The sequence below is a fragment of the Miniopterus schreibersii genome, assembly GCF_964146895.1.
Source record: "Miniopterus schreibersii genome assembly, chromosome: 17".
NCBI lineage: Eukaryota > Metazoa > Chordata > Mammalia > Chiroptera > Miniopteridae > Miniopterus > Miniopterus schreibersii.
In genome coordinates this window covers 24,215,669-24,231,610 of record NC_138117.1, presented here as the reverse complement: position 1 = coordinate 24,231,610, position 15,942 = coordinate 24,215,669, and the positions used below count along the sequence as shown (strand labels likewise).

General features: G+C 39.3%; 1 protein-coding gene across 3 annotated transcripts in view; it reads right to left on the bottom strand.

Moving 5' to 3' along the window:
- The window catches only part of LOC308547196 (serine/threonine-protein kinase Sgk3), a 91,072-nt gene extending 75,712 nt beyond the window's left edge, over window positions 1–15,360 (bottom strand). The window contains exon 1 of one of the 3 annotated variants that reach the window (XM_081117093.1): window positions 15,222–15,360. The gene's annotated coding sequence lies outside the window, so the exon portion shown is untranslated. The remainder of the gene's footprint in view (window positions 1–15,221) is intronic. The other 2 variants (XM_081117091.1, XM_081117096.1) reach the window with 2 other exon arrangements.
- Between the last annotated feature and the right edge of the window lie 582 nt (window positions 15,361–15,942).

Genomic DNA, 15,942 nt, shown 5'->3' with positions numbered 1-15,942 from the left:
TCCTCCTTTTAAAACTGAACTTAAGGAAATGTACAGAGAATTATGATAAATGAACTTTAATAGTAAGAGTGTAAAATATAAAAAAAACAAAAACCCACAGTACATTTGGATGGCTTGCCTCCTAGTTTTTCCATGAAACCTCAAACAGGTATTTAAAGTGTATTCTTTTAATAGAGGTGGAAAAAATTGTTTTGGTTCTCATAATTTTAGCAGCTTTTACTTAAACAAGGTATACTACTGTGATATTGTGATTTATATTAAGCAATATATACATTTGGTCTTTGTTTGTTTATGGCACAGAGCTCCTAAAACCTTTGGAATTTTCCAAGTGATAAGATTGGCTAAGGTGAAATAAGTGTCTTTTGTTATTCATATAACAAGCCTCTTTCAATCACACCTGAGTTAATATTAATGAGTTTTTGGAAAGCTTCTAGGTAATTTAAGGATGGGTACTGGCTGCCAGGGAAACCAATCTGATTAGATTAGAGGGTTGGAATTTTCTCTCCTCTAGGGAAGGAGAGAGGCTAGAGGTTGAATCATCCACCAATTGCCAATGATTTAATCCACCATGCCTGTATAACAAAGCCTCCATAAAACCCCAAAAGGATGGAGTTCAGGGAGCTTCTGCGTTGGTGCACATGGAGGTGTGGGGAGAGTGATGTTCCGTGATAGAGGGCATGAAAACTTCCTTGTCTCTTCTCACATACCTTGCCCTATGCATCTCTTCCATCTGGATATTCCTGAGTAATATCCTGTTATAATAAACCAGTTACCTGGTAAGTGAACTATTTTCCCAAGTTCAGTGAGCTGCTCTAGCAAATTAATTGGACCAGAGGAGGGAGTGGTGGGAAACTGATTTATAGCCTGTTGGTCAGAACAGGTAACAACCTGGACTTTTGACTGGTGGTTGAAGGTGGAGGAGGGGCAGTGATAGGGAACTAAGCCCTTAACCTGTGGAATCTCCAGGCAGGGTGTCAGAATTGGGTTAAATTGTAAAATACCCGGCTGGTATTTGGTGACAAGATTACAGAAAAATGTTCAGAGTGTTGCTTGTAGCGTAAAGGGAAACAAAAGAGAATTTCCTCCCTTTACAACTGTAAGAATATGATTCCACAGAGCATTATTTGAAGCCAGGGATTGGCTTCCTTTAAAAACAAAGATGACACCCTAGCCATTCTGGCTCAGTGGTTAGAGCGTCTGCTCACAGACTGAAGGGTCCCAGGTTTGATTCCAGTCAACAGCAGGTCAAGGGCACGACCTCAGTTGATCAGGGTGCCTGCAGGAGGCAGCCAATCAATGTGCCTCTTTCACATTGATGTTTTTTCTCTCTCTCTCCCCCTCCCTTCCACTCTCTCTAAAAAATCAATGGGGAAAAATATCCTCAGATGAGGATTACCAACAACAAAAAATAAAATCATTAGTTTAAAAAAAGACAAAGAAAAACAAAGATGACCAACCATACTGATTCATTCTCTAACAGTCACACCACACATCAACACTGCAAAATGGTAGAAATGCTCCTAAAATTTACATTATCATTAAATTTTACCAGAAATCACACAGATCCAAAAACCAAATACAACAAAAAGCAGCAATAGTTTCTCTGACAGCTTTGCATGATCTGAGCCACACTTGCAACCTGTTTTCAGCTGTGATTCCTGCAGTGAATTCCGCCAGCGTCTTAGAACTTTTGCAAATTAAGTTGGAAGTACTTGTTCACCTCAATTCATCTCTGGTGAACGGCTGCGTGGAACTCTAAATTTAAGTACAACTGCATTACTGTTCTCTGATTAATGTAGAATAATTCTTGGATTCATGATAATGCCAGGCTAAATGACACTGCAAAGAAACTCTTTGTTTTCAAATAAATCAGTGGTTGGCTTTAGATGATGCAATAAAGAGTCTTATTCATCTAATGTACCCTAGTTAAAATTGTAAAAGTTGAGAAAAACAAAAACTTCCACCTCTGTTCAAAGAATAATCTTTATTTAAAGTTTCCCGCCCCCCCCCCAACATGAATTTAATAGAAACATTGCATTTTAGAGGTGGAAGGAATTTTGAGTAATTTACAGTCAGAGAAAATCAAGTCATTTGCTAAGGATCACTTAAGAAGTTAGTGGCAGATCTAACACTATAGCCTCGGCCTTCTAAATTCCTTAGCTGAGGCTATTAAATATTATAGAATATTATGGACAGGGTAATATCAGCCAATTTTTAAGCAGGCAATTTATCAAGTGCCTACTTTGTGCCTTTCACTATGCCAAGCATTTTCACATCTATCATCTCTTAACTAAGAGAATTCATAAGATTGAAAAAGACTTAATGAAACAATCACATTCACTCCTTTGGACATCCAGTGTTGCCAACAGAGAATATTGCCACATGATCCAAATGGAAAGAGGTAATTCAATTACTGCACTAACTACATTACTGAAGAGGATGTGTTCCAACAACACACTCACTCTCAGTAATTTCCCTCCCAGAGGTAGATATAGATTAGAAAGTCTCAATGCATGTCTGGGTACTGTCCTCTTTGCCAAGGCCTATAAAGGCTTCTGCAGCTACTTCCTCCTCCTTCATCCAATTCTATATTTTTTTCTACTACCATTCTTTTTTATTCTACTGTAGCTGCTGTTTGTTCTCCAGTATATGGTTTCTTCTGAACTGCCATCCCCTCCGATAATCTAGAAATCTAGGTAATCTAGAAATGATGTAGAACTTCTCCTCTACATTCTGACCTATACCTTTTATCTACCCAGGCCAATGGCCTTCCAAAACAGTCACTGTTAGATGACAGAATTCATTAAATGAGAGATAACTCTTCCTGGCCAGCATGGCTCAGTGGTTAAGTGTTGACCTATAAACCAGGAGGTCACAGTTCGATTCCCAGTCAGCCAGGTTATGGGCTGGATCCCCAGTGTGGGGTGTGCAGGAGGTGGCCAATCAATGACTCTCTCTCATCACTGATGTTTCTGTCTCTCTCCCTCTGCCTTCCTCTCTCTGAAATCAATAAAAACAAATTAAAAAAAAAAAAATGAGAGAGAACTCTAACTACAAATACAGTAGGGTTTTTTTAAAAAAAAATACTAAAATGTGGGTATTTGCTTTTTTATAATTTCAAAGCAATAATTTACTTTTAAAATAGTGAATAATTTCTATATGTGCTGCAAGGCAAAGTCAAATTATATTGTCTTCACAAATACATGGTGCTAAATTGTCAGAGAATTTTTAGTTGAGAAAAAGAATTTACTGGTATTCATACTGTTGGGGAGGAAGAAATTTTTCTCCAACATTTTAGGTTCTTCTGGCTAGTCTAAGAAATTGATTTGAGACACATTAACAGTAAAAAACTAGCCAAATTTAATTATGTATGCACATACGGGGTGGGGGTCCCATAAGAACATGGGGGCCCAAGGTCAAGGTCAAGGTGTGCAGGTGAGGCTTATATGCCATCTTGAGCATACTTTTTATGATTTCTGTCCTTTAAAGTTAATGAGGCCTTTTTATGTCCCATTATATGGGCTATCCTAGAGAATATTTCATTTGTACATGAAGAGAAATGTATTTTGCTTTTGTTGAAATTATAGAAGACCTTAATAAATGAAAACACAATCCATGTTCATGTATCTAAAGACTAAATATAGTTAAGATGACAATACTCTCCAAATTGATCTATAGATTCAGTGCAATTCCTATCAAAATCCCAGTTGCCATTCTTTCATAAATTGACATGCTGACTATAAATTCTTATGAAAATGCAATGGACGCAAAATAGAGCATTCTGGAAAAAGAAGAACAAAGTTGGAGGACTTGACTTTCCCAATTTCAAAACTTATTATAAAGACACACTAAGCTAATTAAGACAGGGTGGCACTGGCATTAGGACAGATAGATCAATAGACTAGATTTGAGAGTACAGAAATAAACCCTTATATTTATGATCAACTGATTTTTCACATGGATGCCAAGATAATTCAATGGGGAAAGAACAGGCTTTTCAACAACCAGTGCTGAGACAACTGGATGTCTGCATGCAAAAGAATGAAGTTGGATCCCTACCTCACACCATAAATAAAAGTTAACTTAAAATAGATCATACATCTAAAGTAAGAGCTAAAACTATAACGTTCTTAGAAGAAAATAGTATTAAATCTCTGTGACCTTGAGTTAGGCAATAATTTCTGAGATGATATGACACCAAAGCACAAATGACAAATGAAAAAAGAAATATATTAGACTCCCTCAAAATTAAAACCTTTTGTGTCTCAAGGGAAACCATAAAGAAAGTGAAAAAAGAAATGGAAGAATTTCCATTCTCCTACAGAATGGAAGAAATATTTGTAAATCATATATCTGATAAGTAATATGCATCTAGCACATACAAAAAAACTTTTACAATCAACAAAAAAAGACAAATATCCCAATTTAAAAACAGCAAAGGACTTGAATAGACATTTCTCCAGAGAAGATATACAAATGGTCAATAAGCACTTGAAAGGTGCTCAGCATCATTAGTCATTAGGAAAACGCAAATCAAAACTTCAGTGAGATACCATGTCACATCCACTAAAATGACTAAAGTAAAAAAGACAGACAAAAGATGTTGGAGTGGAGAAATCTGAACCCTCATACATTACTGGTGGGGTTGTAAAATAGTGCAGATACTGAAAAGTTTGGCAATTCCTCAAAAAGTTAAACAGAGTTACCAGAGGACCCAGCAATTCTGCTCTTAGTTATCACCCAAGAGAAATGAAAACATATGTCTACACAAAACTTCAGCTGAATATTTATAGCAGTATTATTCATAATTGCTAAAAAATGGAAATAACCCATTCGGATTATTTCCATTAACAGATTAGTAAATAAGCAAAATATGGTACACTGATGCAATTGTTTTCAGTGATAACAAGAAATGAAATACTACATTTTACAACATGCATGAACCTTAAAAACAGTACGCTAAGTGAAATAAACCAGTCACAGAAGACCACATACTGCATGGTTTCATTTTTTATGAAATATCCAGAATATGCAAATCTATATTTAGAGAAAGTCGATTCCTAGCTGCCGGGGCTGGGGGAAGAAAAGACTGGAGGGTGGGAGTTACTGCTACTGGGTCCAGGGTTTCTTCTGGGAATGATAAAAATGGTCTGGAATTAGATAGTGATGATGACTGCTCTACCTTGTGACTGATCTACGGAACTGTATACTTTAAAAAGGTGAATTTACTGGCATATAAATTAAGCCCCAATAAAGCTTTTATTTAAAGTATTAAGTGTAAGGAACTTCCGTGTATGCTATGGGTTTATTGTCTTCTTTCACTATCTGTGACCTTTATAAACTATTCTAATCATTTCAATTTCTTCAGAACCTTTCTCACCATCTTTGCCCAGAACATAAAAAGATTTTATTAGGTAAAAGAATCATAGGATTTCAGACCTAAAATGTTCTTTTATTCTTACTTGGTATCTTATATTCTTACTTGGTATGCTGATTGCTCTATTTCCAAGGATTAATATAAGTGGTGCTGGCTATCATCATTAAGGAATTTTAGAACATGACAACGGCATTTGTTAGAGTTGGAGAAGTTCACTGGCCATTGGGTAACAGGAGTGTAACAGGTCAGCAGATAATATAAGATCTTCAAATTCTGTGGGTTCAAAATTGAACACATTTAGCAATTAAATTTAGAATTTTAAGCCCTTTTCTATTAAGCAGGCATATATAATATTTAAAACATTTTCAGTCAGTTTTCTACCTGAAGTCTGGCAGCAGTTTCTAGATTACAACATTGATATAATCACAGATTGATAAAGTAAAAATGAAAAGCCAGTTTTCAAACTCATTTAATGACTGCCTCATCAGCAGATGGTAATCTGAGTAATCTCTAAATCAGTTCTGCCTGTTCTTTCTGATGAGGGGCTTGGAAAGGAGTCAACCTTTACCTCTTCTCAAAGGCTTAGGGGCCCTCCTGGTAAAGACAAGTAGACCTATTCGGAACAGCTCTCCTGTGTTGGCCAGGCATGGCTACCTTCGAAACCTTACTAAGCCTCAATTTGCTCATCTGTAAAATAAAACTACCCACTTACCCCACAGTTAGTATGATTATTTAATAAAACAGTGTCACTAAAACACCCAGCACATGGTAGGTACTCAATATTAGTTCCTTTCTCTTTGCTCTCCTCAGTGTAAAACACAGGTAAAAAATGACAAAAATACTGATGGAAGAGACTATTTGGCTTAGCCTGTACCAAAAAGAGCAGAATTATTTAACTACTAAAAGTAAACCAACCTTTATTTTCTAAAAGAACCAAACTAATATAATATTAAATAGGTAAATTATAACCATGGTGATAAGATACAAGATAACATAGGGGAAAAAATCAACTAACTTTGCACTGACTATGTTGGTATTGTCTCACAGCTTCATTAGGAAATGATTGAGTATCCAGTTGGCAGAATACAGCAGATAATTTCAGTTAAATGGTTCTTTGAATAAGCCAACAATAACTTAAGGCTTGGCCTCATTTGCAGCATCATAATTTCCTAAGGGAAGGATTCATAATAAATCTTAGTCATAACACTTGAGGAGCCAGGTTAAGATGCCTGCAAAATACTACTAGTCCTTTGAGACAAGACTACACATGCATTCTTTTTATTTTTTAGATACTTAAAAAATTTTTTTATTTTTCAATTACAGTTTACATTCAATTAGTTTCAGGTGTATAGCACAGTGGTTAGACAATCATATACTTTACAAAGTGTTCCCCCAATATTTCCAGTACCCACCTGGAACCATACATAGTTATTATAATATTATTGACTATATTTCCTTTGCTGTATTTTACATCCCGTGACTATTTTGTAACTACCAATCTGTACTGCTTAATCCCTTCACCTTTTCCACCATTCCCCAACCCTCCTCCTCACACATGCATTCTTTAAAAAAAAGATTTGTAACAACTTTACTTATAGACATATGGAAAAGGTACTGCGGAAATACACAGACCTACATTTTTTTAAGTCAAGGAACCTGCAGACATGATTTTTAAAACTGCTTTTACAATGAGTTACATATTCAAATGGTTCAAGAACCAAGAATATATAAAAGAGATTCAATAAAAAGTCTGCTTCCCACCCCTGTCTCTAACCACCCAGTTCTCACCACCCAATCCCAAATAAATAAACACTTAATTTCTTATGTGTCCTTCAGAGCCTTTTTAAGCTTAGACAAAAAAAGCAAAAACATATTCTTATTTTTTCCCTTGTTTTTCTACACAGAGGTAGCAATTTATACATATTCTGCATCTCCAAAGCAAATTCCTAATCTTAAAATGTCCAGTGAAAGTAACAAATAAATTCAGTGGGATAGGGACTTCTGTTCACATTTGAGTGGATTTTTAAAAGAGAAACAGAAATAATTGTTAATGAAAATCAGAAATAAAGGAAATCTAAAGGGGAAACAAAATTCAAGGGGAAAGGGGAACAGAGTTTTATAAATTTCTTAAAAATTCTTGTCTGCTAAAACATTCATGTGTCTTATCTTTCATGAATTAAAAAAAATCATTCCCTTACAGCCAAAAAAAAAATTTAAACCAAATATTCACGAGAAGAAAGAGTGAGGGTAAAAGAACAATTAGAAAAAAGAGAAAGGTACTTGCGTTGGAATGGACTAAAAAATGTCACCTATGCACAACTATGTACACTTAGAACTACAAAACCAAGAACCATTTAAAAAAATTATACCAAAGTCTTAACTTCTGAATATTTATTTACAATGGTCCCAGTTCAAATAAGCAGATAATAAGAACATTCATGTTTAAGCCATCATGAATTTTAGCGCCCTGTTGTTTGGAGGCTGAATGTCTTTTCAAAACCTTTTTCATTCATGTTTATGAAAAAATAGGCCTTTGGTCTCCGTTCAGTTTAAGTAGCTATTGTCTCGGTATGGAGCTCCTCATATCTGGCCAAAGCACCTTTACAGGTGAGCTGAAATTGGTATGAAGTCAGCCCCTTCTACCTCTCATGAGAGTCTACAAAGCAGTGGAACATTCCTGCAAACAGTATTGCTTCTTCGCTAACTCCCAAGAATGGATAACTGATTTATGCTTCCCACCAACGCATAGCTCTGCTGATGAAAATCTAGGAAGATTTTGGAAGGGTTTGGAATCCTGATACACCACTTCTCAGATTGCTAATCTTTGGTTTAAGATAGACTTCTTCTGCAACTTCAAAACAAAGATGTTGCTTTTAAACCAGATATCCAGAATTTTGGATGTATTCTCTGAAGGGAGCAGTGGTCTTAATTAGGAGTTAGCTTTAAGACTAAAACACTCTCTAGTCAATCCATAATATGGCTAACATCTTCAGTAGGGAAAAAAAATAACACAAAGCAATGCTATTGCAATGACATGAACAAAAAAATTATAAATAGTTTTAGATTTTATTGTACATGCCAGTGCTTTAAAAAAACACACAGCTTATTTAGAGAAGAGGAGGTGGGTGGAGACTTCTGTGGAAATTTTGAGAGGAATTACTGGGTATTCTCAAGGGCTTTGAAGGTTGAAACCACTGGTTTTTTATAATGTCTACCTTTCCTCCCAAACTGAAAGCTTTCCTTTTCCTTATTAAAGGCCTGTTCTTAACTATACCACCATGATTAGTATCTTTTTTTGCTCAAGATCAAAATGAAGGAGTAGAGTAGAAAAAGGACAGAGAAATTTTCTTAAAGCAAAAGTTGCCCTGGCCAGTGTGGCTCAGTTGGTTGGAGCATCATCCTGTGTGCCGAAGGGTAGTGGGTTCAATTCCCAGTCAGGGCACATACCCAGGCTGTGTGTTCGATTGCCGGTTGGGGCAGGTATGGGAGGAAACCAATCAATATTTCTCTCTCACATCCATGTTTCATTCTCTCCCTCTCCTTCCCTCACTCTCTCTTAAAAAAAAAAACAACAACAACAATGAAAAAAACCCAATAATTATTTTTAAAAAAGCAAAAGCTGGAAGAAAAGGGAAAAAAGTACTAAACTCTCAGAAAGTTAGGGGGCGGGGAGGACACAAAAAGATATAGGAGCCAAGTGTGGGTAACAACTTGTGCACATTCGAAGTAGAAGAAGAAAAAGGGGGTGGGGAGGTGTTAGCCCAGACAGATGCTGCCTGGAAAATCTGGTGGTATTATAACTAGGGAGTTGTATACATGAAATTATACGAAGTCAAGTGTTACTAACTCTGAGAGCCTATAATATATTAGGATCACAACAGACTTCAAAGTCACCTATTTCTACCATTGATGGGAGCTTTGTTAGACCAATTATTTTTTTTAAAGTACTTATTAGGAGACTATTTCACAACTTGTAAAGATCAGCTGTTCTGATTTTTAACTAAACTCAACACTTTTTTCTTGGTTCACGTCTATTTCTGCTTCTTTAGTGATCACTTATGTGATCACTAAATTATGTGTGAATATTCTGTTATTTCTCTTCTTAAATATCTTTTATCTTAGATACACTTAAAATACAAATATTGACTGACCTCCATTAGGAGATATGCTTTATGCTGATTTGGATGAATCTGTCAGTCCATCCACACACCCTCACTTCATCCCCTTTATGAGCAGTAGTATAAATTCCCAAGTGTTATCCAGGCTTGGGGTATGGCAGGTGGCCAGGAAACACAGCAACATAACTGGTTTAAAAGTGCATGGAATCAGTGACGTTTGTTGGCTATATAAAACATGATTCTTCAACCAACAAAGCAAGCCTTCATAAGAAATTGTTTAAAATGGTATTGAAAATATGGATATGCACACACAAATTAAAGTTTAGAAAGATATACTCTAAAATGCTGATAGTAATTATTGACTGGTAGGTTTACTGGTGATTCTTATTTTCTCTTTTTCTTTTAATTTTTCTTTAAAAATGTATTACTGTGGTGATTTAAACATATTTTAAAAGGTACAAAAGAGTGAACATATAAATAATAGAAATAGAAAATTGATAATTTATTAACTATAAAGTGGACTACTATGCAGCTGTCAAAACTAATGGTGTACATTTATCGATGCCCCTGATAAAGTGTTAAATAAGAAACAAAAGAACATATTGTGTATAATATGTTTCAAAAAAAACCCACCACAAACTCTGTATGTTTACAGATACACAGGTTTATATACACATGGGGAAAAGACTAGACGGCTATAAAAACTTAGCAATGGTTATCTTTCATGGTTAAGATCGAAATGGAGACGATTTCGTTTTCCTTCTCACTTCCCATGCTTCTCAACCTCTTGAATTTAAGAGCATACATGCCTTTGTAATTAAAAATAATGTTTAGAATATTTAAGAAACAAAACTAAAATAAAAATGGGGGGAAAAGGTGACAGACATACAGTGTTTTCTTGGGGAACTGAGGATACGATCCCTATAGTCCCTTTTAGCTGGCCATATATATAATATACATGTGCATTATATCATGTCTATCTACAGATCCTATATATATGTTTGCCTGCATGTGTGGATGCTGAGTTGGAAACAGGATCATTGTAAGTTAACTTTAATCTATTTTATTTTAAAAACAGGGAGGTAAATAACTAGAGTAATAAAGTTTTTTCTCATTTTTGAACTCAAGCAAACAATTAGTCAAGTCCTAGGGAAGCTCCACTTTACTTGAGGATGTTTCATCCAGACTGGCTAGTCCATCAGTGAGTCCAATTTTGTGTGTGAATATATATTAAGTCTATTTTACCTATAGGAAAACAATCTTTGATACTGACTGGCACAGCAAATGTATCAGGAACTTGAATAACAGCAATAAACTTGAATCATATTCATTATTATATGCTATGGAAATACAATGTCAGTTATTTAAACTCATAAAACATTGAAAGAATGACATTCTCTTCAGCATTACAGGCAGACAGAAAAGAGTAAGGCTTTAAAAAGGTAAAAAATCCAGGACTTTACTCAACCAAAAGCCTGTTAAATCCCCTTACTCTCAGTTTAAAGCCTGGAAACCAGCTCTCCACATTTTAATTATCTGCAAACAAATGCATTTTGTTTTCTGAAGAAACAGCTACCTATAATGACACTTCTGCACTTGGTGGTACAAAGGAACTCTGCCTTCCAATATCATATGCTGATAAGATGTTTATAATTCAGATTTTCTTTGATCCCATATAGGTCTTCCCTATATTTCTGATCCCATTGGGAGAGGCAGAGCAGCAATCTGCATGAATACTCCACCATGAGATCTCATTAATAACTCTTGCTTCACCTTCCATCATACTTACATATTAACAATTTCTCATCCTACAATTCCCTTAATATAATCACCCTTCTTTAGCTCACCTGTCACCCCCACCCAAGGCAAACAGACTTGGGTTTTGAATAATAGAAGAAATAGTGGCTAAAAGGAGGTAAACTAAGGCAGGTTTTCAGGACCCGTGGGAAACAGGAAAGGCAATGGTACACTGTTCCCTTTGAAAACTCCCTGGCTCAGCTTCAGACAGGCAATAAAATTGTACTCTTCTGAATCAGCCTTAAACATCTGATTTCCCTGTTGTCTTCCTCCACAATGATAATTAACTAAAAGTTAGTACTGAGTTAAAATGACTTTGCCATGAACTACAAGTTGTGGAATCGGCACCTCTTACATTTACTACTTTCCTCCATGAAATAGAAGAAAGAAAAATGGTGAAATGAGAACAAAGATGCCATCGTAAGGAATGGAACAGATAAAGGAAAACAGACATTCAGTCCCTTAAAATAATGGGAGAGCTGTTTCTGTCAGAAACAACATGTTACATAATTTGAGTTTCATGAATCAGCAGTTTAGTCAGTAATTTACATGAATTTAAAAAGAGAGAAAACATGAGGACTGGAAAAGGTAAAGTGGTTTCTGAGACAAGGCAGGTTTCAAAAGTATTTTATTCCACCCACACACAGAAGAACACTGACAGGCAGATGACTCAGTATGGCTTTTTAAGGGTTTCTTACCACCTAATACGCATCATGGGAAAGGCCATCCCATCTCCCATTTTTCTCTTCTCAATTTCTCCCACCAGGTAATGGCCATAGTTTCCTCTCTAATTGAAGGTTTTCCATCTGGAGGTCACATACTTTAGAATACAGAGTTATGCTTAAAGGATATAAATAGTTGAGGGCTCTGGGAGGTGTGGCTCAGTGGTTGGAGTGTCGGCCTGCACACCAAGGGGTCTTGGGTTCGATTCCGGTCAAGGGCAAGAACCTGGGTCGCAGGTTCAACTCCCTGCTCCCTGTTGGGGTACGTGTGGGAGGCCACCAGTCAATGTGGCTCACTCACATCGATGTTTCTCTCTCTCTCTCTCCCCTTCCCTCCCTTCCTTTACTTTTTCGCTCTGAAAAACCAATGGAAAAAATATCCTCAGGTGAGGATTACAAAAAGAGAAAAAAATAGTTGAGGTGTTGTTTTTTTTAAAAAAAGACAGATCTATACTAAAGTAATTGCAACATTTTGAGAAACACATTAGTAATGTCAGACACTTCAAAAAATTACAATACCTAGGATCACTGTATTTGAACCTGATCATAATTCTAAGTAGCTTAATTGAGTTCACTGACATGGAAAACCTATAGTGATTTGTTGTCCTTAAAAACGACCTTAACTGAGCAGGGAGAGATAAGAAAGCTGTCAACACAAACCCTAAAACCATGTGTCCAGTCTAAACTCTCTCCAAATCAGAGGAGGAAAGAATGTTTGGGAGAAAGAATAACCAACCTATTTGCTTTTTAAAAAAACCAGAGAGGATTAATCCTAAGAAATGAGTCCAAAGGGCACTGTCATCCTTTTGAAGAAAACCTGTGTATCAGACAGATACTGTTTGAAATAACAGAGAGACATTGGGTTAGGCCTGGAAATTTTTTTTCTTTTTTAGAAAATCCTCACTCAAGGATATTTTTTTCCATTGCTTTTCAGAGTGGAAGGGACAAAGAGGAGAGAGAGAGAAAAACATCAATGTGAGAGAGGCACATCTATTGGTTGCCTCCCACACACACCCCAACTAGGGCTGGGGATCGAGCCTGAAACCAAGGTACCTGCCCTTGGCCGCTGGAGTGGAACCCGGGACCCTTCAGTAGGGCAGGCCTGGAAATCTTTTTAGGTTCAAGTCAATTATGGTACCTGAGAGGAATATGTTTTGAAAGAGCAAGAAATATGAAGTCATTTGGAGTCATTCATTCCACAGATGTCTATTACAGGTTGGCACGTGCAGGCACTGTCCACATACCTGCTCTCTATTCAAGCTCTGCCTCTTACCAGCTGTGCAATCCAGGGTAAAGCTTTCTAACATTTCTATGCCTCAGTTTCCAGAACAAAAACGGCTGCCAACCTCATAAGGTCTCTCTGAAGAGCAAATAAGTATGTCTGAAAGCATCTTGTAAACCATGAAAGTGTTAGTTGTCATTTGACTTAAGTGAATTCATGAAATCCACTAATGTCTGTTGTGCCATAAATTATATCAGGGAAAGTGAGCCTTCCTGCTTCCAGGACACTTCATAATCCTATTAAATAAGGCTTAGGGTCTCATTTAATAATCTCCCTGGAAATTTAAATATATGAGAGAGAGAGAGAGAGAGAGAGAGAGAGAGAAAGAGAGAGAGGGCTCGTATGACGTTCAGATCTTCACATTAGACTCATAATCACCATAATGACAAGAACCATGTCTGTTTTATTCACTAATCTGATCATCAGGCCAAGGCATGCCTTTAAAGAGGGCACTTTATTCTGGAAAAATATTTTCTCTATATATCTGCAAACCACAAAGTGGACATCTACAAGGTTCTCTCTTGGAGTGCATTTCACTTTCAACTTGACCCTTAAATCTAAACTGCAGTCATATCAATTCTCAAACAGATTAGGAACAAAAGTTCCTTTTAAAAACAAAATTAGGCTCCAAGTAGTAGCCGTTGAAGAAAGGGGGAAGTTCTGGTCTCTCCAGAGTTAGCTAACAGGGGCATGATGTAGGATAAGAAAGGCTGCCTTGTAGAAGATACTAGGGATCTGGCTGGCTGAGATCTGCAAGGAAGAGGTACAGAGGAGGGGTAGTTCCAGACTCCCCTCCCCCAGGGAATGGAAGGGTGGTGGCTGTCTTACAAGGGGTCCAGAAGGCACACACAATCCTAAAAAAAAAAAAAAAAAAAAGCCTAAAACTTCCTCTCATGTTTCCAGCTCTTGCAGTGACATTGGGGATCTGATGTGTGCACAGCCTCTTCATTGCTAGAACCGCTATAATTTAGTATTTTGAGTTAACAATTTGAGTTAATATTTATAAAACACTTAGAAAGAGCCCAGCACACAGTAAGGACTATCAAAGTGTTTGTTAAATAAGTGAGGCACTTTTCAGATTGGCTGGGTGACACCTCAACCTAATGAAAAAGTACAACAGTCTCGTATTTTTTTACCTTGATAAAGATTTAGAAACTGCAGTTCTCTGTATTTTTTCCTGCATCTCAAGTGTCCCCTATACCGTCTCTTGTGCAGAATCAAAATTCTACTCCTGGCTCAGAAATCACTGTGCAAAAGTCAATAATGAAAGGGTTTAAGTCTCAAGAGACGAATTCTTTCTCTTTTCTCTTCCCAAGTAACCACCACGAAAAAGTACCAAATCTAAAAATCGCAAAGCACTTCTAGATGGTACATACCGGGAATCAACAGTCAGATTCACTTGAAAAGAGACGGAGGGGGTTCAAGTCACAGAGAACTTAAAAGGGCAGCAACGCACTCAAGTGTCAGACCGCAGGTCCGCTGACCACAGGTCAGAGCTCCCCCCAGGCCTCCTCCGTCCACGCTCCCCCCAGGCCTCCCCCGCGCGCAGGTGACCCGCACCCACCTCCCACCTGGGCGGGGTGCCCCAGCCTCCGCGCCCGAAGCTGCGCACGGCTTAATTAACAATGTCGGTCCGACGCCACCGCCCGGGAGCGCAGGGATCGAAAAGCACGGTCTGAATTCACCTCCAGGGAACAAAGCGCGCGAACTCTCCGAGTCGGGGGCTGGGCGGGAGTACTTTTCCCTCCCGACCTACTTGGAGGATTGCGGGCTCGGGGCGGGGGAGCTGCCGGGAGACCCGGGACAGGCGCGTCTGCTCCACCGAGAGGCAACGGTCGAGGCCCGGGCACCCCTCGCCCCGCCCCGTCTCTCCCGCCCGGGGCCTCCGACCGCGCCGCACGCGCGCGGCCCCTGCGCCCACTCACCCTCCTCGGGGGCCGGCGGTCCCGCACCTCCCCGGCTTCGCGGCGCTGCCTCCCCGCGCGCCGGGCGCGGAGCCGAGCGCACTCCCGCTTCCTCCTTCCCGGCAGGGCGGCCGGGCGCCGCGCTTCCTCCCTGACGCGTCACCGCGGCCGGCGGCTCCTCCCGCGGAGCGCGCGGGGCGGCCGGGGAGAGCCGAGTGGGCGGCCCGCAGCGCGCCGGGAAGGCGCCCGCTCCGAGCGCAGGGCGCGGGGCCGAGCCGCAGGGCGGGTGGCCCCGCTCAGGCTCGCCGCGCCCCTCGGCGGAACCCAGCTCTGCTCCTCTGCCCCGAGGACGCCCGCGAAAGCCCCGGGTCCCCCCGCGTGTGCGCCAAGTTCCGGGGTCGCCGGTGGGTCCCGTCTGGAGGCTCGGACTCTCAGGTGTTTCCCGCTGCTCAGGCGGTCGGGCCGCTGCCCTGGGCTCGGGAGCCGCGTGGGCCGTGGGACCTGGGCCGGGTCGTGAAGGTGACTCCCCGTGTGCGGGGAGCGGGACCGCTGGACCCCCGGGGCTGGCCGGGTGGGCCTGTGGCTTGGTGTACACCGGCAACTCGGGGAAGTCCAGTAAGTATCCAACGACTAGGCTTCATTTAGCGTTATTTCAAGTTTTCTACTTTATCATCAACCAAGTTTCGGCCTATGTGTTAATACAGTGGCCACAAATTGGCAGACCCTGCGTGCAGAGAAATTC